Consider the following 6,000-nt stretch of genomic DNA (forward strand, 5'->3'; position numbering starts at 1 on the left):
CTGCGTAACTTATCGCAGGAGAATTTGCCCCATTGTGACAATTTGCAATCACTCTTTTTCCTTTTGCAGCTTGGACTATTTGATCATTTTCCTACTTGTGTAAACGAAGGAACACCTATGAAGCCGGAGCCGAGCATGCTATAAATTTCATTCATTTCTGTCCTAAGGGTGCATAAACTTTTGCAATCAACTATACACACGTATGTAATCATCCACTTGAGTTCCCTCTTCATAACTGTTGCTGTTTTTTGTTTTTTTTTTTGTCCATGTCCATCATGCAATCAGCAATCCGGTGGAGTCCTGGAGCTCATCCCTACCTTCAGGAACCCTGAAGCATCTCCAGAGTATTTTTAAAGCCCCATCAACGTCAACAACACATTAACAATGTCTGACACAACAAATCAACAAAGCTCACTTCAGCCTTGGCTTTCAGACCGCTCAGGCCATTGCAGGGCTGCAGAGTCTACCCAAGAGTCACAGTGAAATTTTCCCCAAATGATCAGAATTAAAATAAATGATTATGTGAATTTTAAATCTGTTAGATGTGGAGTTTTGGTGCCTCCTCTTGTGGAAAAGTGCAATTGAAAATGGCTCGAAGTTAATATACATATAAAGTTAAAATTAAAGCTCAAAGTTATAATATACATACAAGGGGAATTGAATACTGTGTGCCAAACTGTAGACTATACACTAGATAGATAGATAGATAGATAGATAGATAGATAGATAGATAGATAGATAATTTATTGATCTCGAGGGAAATTGCAGTGTATGTGTACTACTTTATTACAGTAGTATATGGTTTGGTATGAAGCTTTAGTGTATATTTATATGCTGCCATCATTTCCTCAGTATTACAGAAATGTTATAGGAATAAAAACCTGTTACTGAACACTACATAAAAAAGCAAAACCTCTTATCTTCAATAAAAGCTTATCTTTTTTAGCAACGTTAGTCTGCTAGCAACAAAACTCTGTTCTGATTTCGCTTTGGTCCGTGATCATTCCTGATTGTCTGTGATTTGGTCCGTGATCATACCTGATTGTCGATACTATGACGTAACAGAGCCAACTAAGCGAGCTATGCAGCTAACATTACCTAGCTAGCTAAAACACAAGCTCGGGTTGTGTGTTATGATGTGAGCTTACTCCCTGCTGTGCTTCAGGTGGCTCTAATGCTGATGGTAATGAGCTAGCTTGCTAAATTTCGTGTTGAAAACAAAAATAACATACATCTACAAATTTCCAGTGTGTGTATTTGTATAATCTGATCTGTGTTCTGTGCGGTTTTACCTTAAAGAGCAAAAATTTCTCATCATTTCTTGTCTTCTTTGACTGCTATCAATTGTGGTTTACCTCAGGGCTCGATTTTGGGCCCTATTCCATTTTCACTGTATACCTTCTTCTAGGGTGTATCTTTCAAATGTACAACTTTTATGCTAATGAAACACTGCTGTATTTCCCTCTAAAACCAGCTGAAAACTATTGACAAACTAAAACATCCAGAAATCTGAAGAATGCTGTTTATGCTTTTATTTCTTCTGATACTGATTACTGTAATTCCCTTCACAATAATCTGTCAGTCTTCTCATCAGGTTGTCTACTGGCGAACTAGCTAATGTTAGCTTGCTAGCTCGCTGCCATCAGCTCTACATGGTGCCGTACTTCTTTCTAAAGTATGAAGTATGAAAATGGCCGACAAGTCAAATCCAGAAGTTCTTTACTTTATTCTGTACAGCAGATTTATAAAGATTCATTTACTAAATTATTCTATACACTCAAAAATGGTCATTTTTTTTCTGGAGTCTGACTAATGTGAAGAGGGGGATTATGGGTAGTAGGTGGTAGACGCTCCACAGGAAAACCCTGCATGATTCAAACGGCTCCAACCGCAACCAACTGCGCTGCAGGGTCGATGCTAATCACAAACACAACCCATGCTGCCAGATGCACCTGGCATCTCTCTCTCTCTCTCTCACACACACACACACACACACACACACACAAACGACTCTGCTTTTGTTTCTTCTATCAGACAAAACAAGCCCTGTGCCAGCTGCTGTGTCACCGCAGTGTGACGTCTTTACACATAGACGTCAAGTCAAATAAAATCAGTTACAGCAGCGCTGTTAACGTCAAAGCTGAAGACACTGGCGTTCCTCACCTGAGAGACTCTGCGGCTCAGTTTTTAAAAAAAAATGAAAACAGTGGTCCTTTATAATGTTCTGGTTTTAGAAAAGACCACAAATTGTGTTTTCTGCCCAGGAATATTTCCCAATCTTGGGAGCAAACAGTGCTGGGAATTTTGATTCAGTTTCCTGAGCCGATTCTTTCAAAATGATTCATCTGATTCAATCTCACCTGGGAGAAAATAAAACTTCAAATAAAACTTCCAAAATGTGCCATATACGGGTGTACATGACCTACGGCTCACCAACAGTTGAGCTAAACACCACCAAGAAAGTTTCCCACTTTGATCTATTTTCATGAATTGATAATCAACAAGAAAATCACAACATGTATACTTTTCTACTGTCGTACTCTATACTGCAGACTATACAGTAATGCCGCAGCGCTGCTTAGTCTCAAATCTGATTGGTTAGAAGGTGTTGATTCGCCAGGAAGAGATTTTCTGAAAAGCTGAAAGCGACAAATCCAAACAGTTGGCTCGGAGGATTCAATCCTGTGGTGCGACGTTTCTTCAGTTCCCCACTTACAACTTTAGTTCCTACCTGCAACTACGTAGTTCCCGTGTATGGTTTGACGTAAAAATGGAAGAAAACTTTATAAAAGTGGTTTTATCGTATCCTGTCATATGTGATCTCTCATTTAATGTGTAGAGACGTTAAGAAGAAAAATAAAGCTTGGAAGGAAGTAGCAGAAATCGTTTGTGCCTCAGCTGAGTGTATGTAGCTAGTACAGTTAGCTCACTTTGCTAATCTGAGAACGAAGCTAGTACAAAACCGAGCACGATGTAAATCAAACTACTGAATTTCATGGTAATTAGTGTGTTATTTAATGACAGAGGATGGATAGCAAGGACATGGGAAACATGAGCAGGAGTGAATAGCTGTGACGAGTCTCACAATTATCCATCCATGTATAAGTAGCACAACTCTATTAGCACATATTTTTGGGGGTTTACAAGCAGCCACTATTTCAAAGCGAGCTTCAGGTTTGCATTTAAACAGCATGCAGATTAAAACCAATGTTTTTAAAAATAAAAGACAAAAGAACAAAGACCCGTGTGCTAATGATATCACACTGACAGACAGAGCTAAATAAAATATCAAACCATGATCAAACTCACTGGAAAAAAAAGGTCACATGGTGATGGTTGAGATGGTAATTTTTATCTTTTGATGTCCTGTGGTCAGTTTTTATGTGAAAGGGAAAAAGGGTTTCACCTGCTGAGCTGGAGCTGTGAATTTCAGCATAATATTACAACAAATAATCCTTAAGTACAGCGTAAATGAAATTCTATTCCATCACCTCCAATACTTTGCGTCTTCTCTTGATTTTTTTTGCTGCTACAGTAACGTGTGTGGGAAAATGTTTTTTTTCCTCATTCTGGTTTCCTACGTTTCCTACACAGCGCCCCCTAGCGCACATATTTACAATAAGTGCAAATCATTACTGCGTACGTTTACATTACCCAAGACACGTGATAAGTACAAAGAAAAATTGTCTTCTTCCAGAAAGTTCCTCCAGTCGAATAAAATTACACTTTCTTAACTTCTTCAGCTTCAGACAGTTGACGTACAGAACTGCAGATGTTTACTACCGCATGTAAACACTCATATCTTTTTGTTAAACTACCGAGATTCTGCTAATGTCATCAACCCGGCCAGCAGCACTGCCGCAGCATGACCGCAGTGTGAGAAATAACAGTAATGTCAGGTCAAAGTCCTTGAGAAGTGAAGGTCACTACAGCGCTATTAGGGGAGTGCAGTTTATTTCTGCTTACACGACAGAACGATGTGACTAATGTGTTTATACAGAAAGGGCACAGACTGTCGTTCGATGCTTGCGCGTATTACGAGAAGACGGACCTACACTCGACTAGAAATAGATCTGGAACAGAAACATGTGCTCTGCTGCTAAAAACTAAAAACTAAACACAGCAGAAGTTTAATTACATTCAGAAATCTGTGGAGATTGAAGAAGCTATTCTTGGTTTAAGCGTAATGTGATATAAACTCCAAACCTTCCAATCATTAGTCCAGCTCACACTGGAGACTCCTTCCATATAAATGTTACAGGAAACTTCACCATATCAACAATTACACGTGTTTGTTTTTATCAGTTTATGAGGAGCATCCGCTATACAAGTGCGTTTGAATGAGCTGAAACAATAGGTCGAATGTATGAACATAAATTAATCCACTTTTTTTGACCAATCAGATTTGAGAAATCAGCAGTGTTGTGCTAGAAAATAAAATAGCAGAGGGCAGAAAATGGAACCCTGTGGAACTCCATATGTAACACTGACCTTTTTAGAGAAAAAATTAAGCTAATTTAATAAGCAAAGAAAAATTTGCTTTCCTGCTTCAGAGTATTATATGTAGATGTATGCTTTTGTGCAATATTAGCCGAGGTACGGTATTTCTTTCTTTCTTTCTTTCTTTCTGTTTAGACACGTTCTGCTCACAGGAAGAAAGGATACCTTGCTGGATTAGCATTGCAGCAGCTAGTCACTCAGGCCCCTTTTCCACCCAGGATCGATTTCCTGATGAGGCAAAGCTCTTAAATCACAGTGCCATGGCAGTGCTGACTCCACTCTACTCCTCAACCTGGAGGGGGAGAGAAAAAAAAAAAACGCTAGCAAGAAATGAATGCTTGTCACAACACCATCTATCACTGGCTGCAGCTGAGGACACCGTCTCCTCGTCTCCCCTCCTGCCCTCAGACAACACCAGCTCCAGAGTTATATCCAATGTGCCTCCTAAAGTAAGACGGAGCATTACATCACTGGCTAATGGAAAGGCCATGTCAGCTTAGAGAGATGTTTGGCAATATCTTATTAGAGCTGACACGCTGTAATGCCACTGTGTATAATTCACCTACATCTCCAACACAGTCAGGCAAACACAAATACTCGCCAAGACACACGCTGCATCTTCTGACACAAGTTACTGAAGCTAGTATGCATACCCAAAGCTACAAATATCACAAATACATTGTCTTGCTTCTCTGCAGTCCAATCTTCAAATAACATAAGCACCAAGGAGAGTTTAAAAAAAAAAAAAAAAGTCCAGACATGTGCTTGATCCTCCACAAAAACCAGTAGATGATTGGTCAATGAGAACAAACTGAATGTCCCATGATGCTTTGTGACTCCATCATGATGTCAGGGGACACAGAAGTCTAAATATGTTTTCAAATTTTAATTAAACAATTTTTGACATAAAATGTGGTGAGAAATTAGTCATACAGTAATTGTCCAACCTTTGCTCATTTGGTCCAAACGACACAGAATCAGGCTCCTGATAGATTTACTAGCTTCTCTTGGTAACATAGCTAGCACTACACTGGCGCTGAATGGATGAATGGATTATTTATATGGTTTAAATGCTGTATAAACTATCAAGATGAAAACAAACAGTTTGCTTGAACCTTGTTTTTTTGTTATAAAAGTTTTCCAGGAAATCCAGAATGCTTTTGTATAACACATACACACAGCGGTATTGCGCAACAGCGAGTACACAGTGCATTTTAAACAAATGTTGGTGTATTCTCCGTTCTTGTGTCCTTGTGAACAATCTTCCTAAGTCCATTTTCCTGTTCTTGGTATATAAAGACCCAGGGGCTTTGTAGCAGCCACTCGTGAATGACCAATTCAAATCAGAGATGCAAATGATTGTGAATGTAATTACTTGCCATTTGTGTGGTGTTGTAAAAAGCTGTGCTCATCAGGAAATGAATAGGGAAACATCCCCGCTTCGAATTATCTCCTGTGATATAAAAAGCATCCTGGCCTTCTGTTCTATTAACTCAGCAA

Source organism: Pangasianodon hypophthalmus, chromosome 19 (genome assembly GCF_027358585.1).
Source record: "Pangasianodon hypophthalmus isolate fPanHyp1 chromosome 19, fPanHyp1.pri, whole genome shotgun sequence".
NCBI lineage: Eukaryota > Metazoa > Chordata > Actinopteri > Siluriformes > Pangasiidae > Pangasianodon > Pangasianodon hypophthalmus.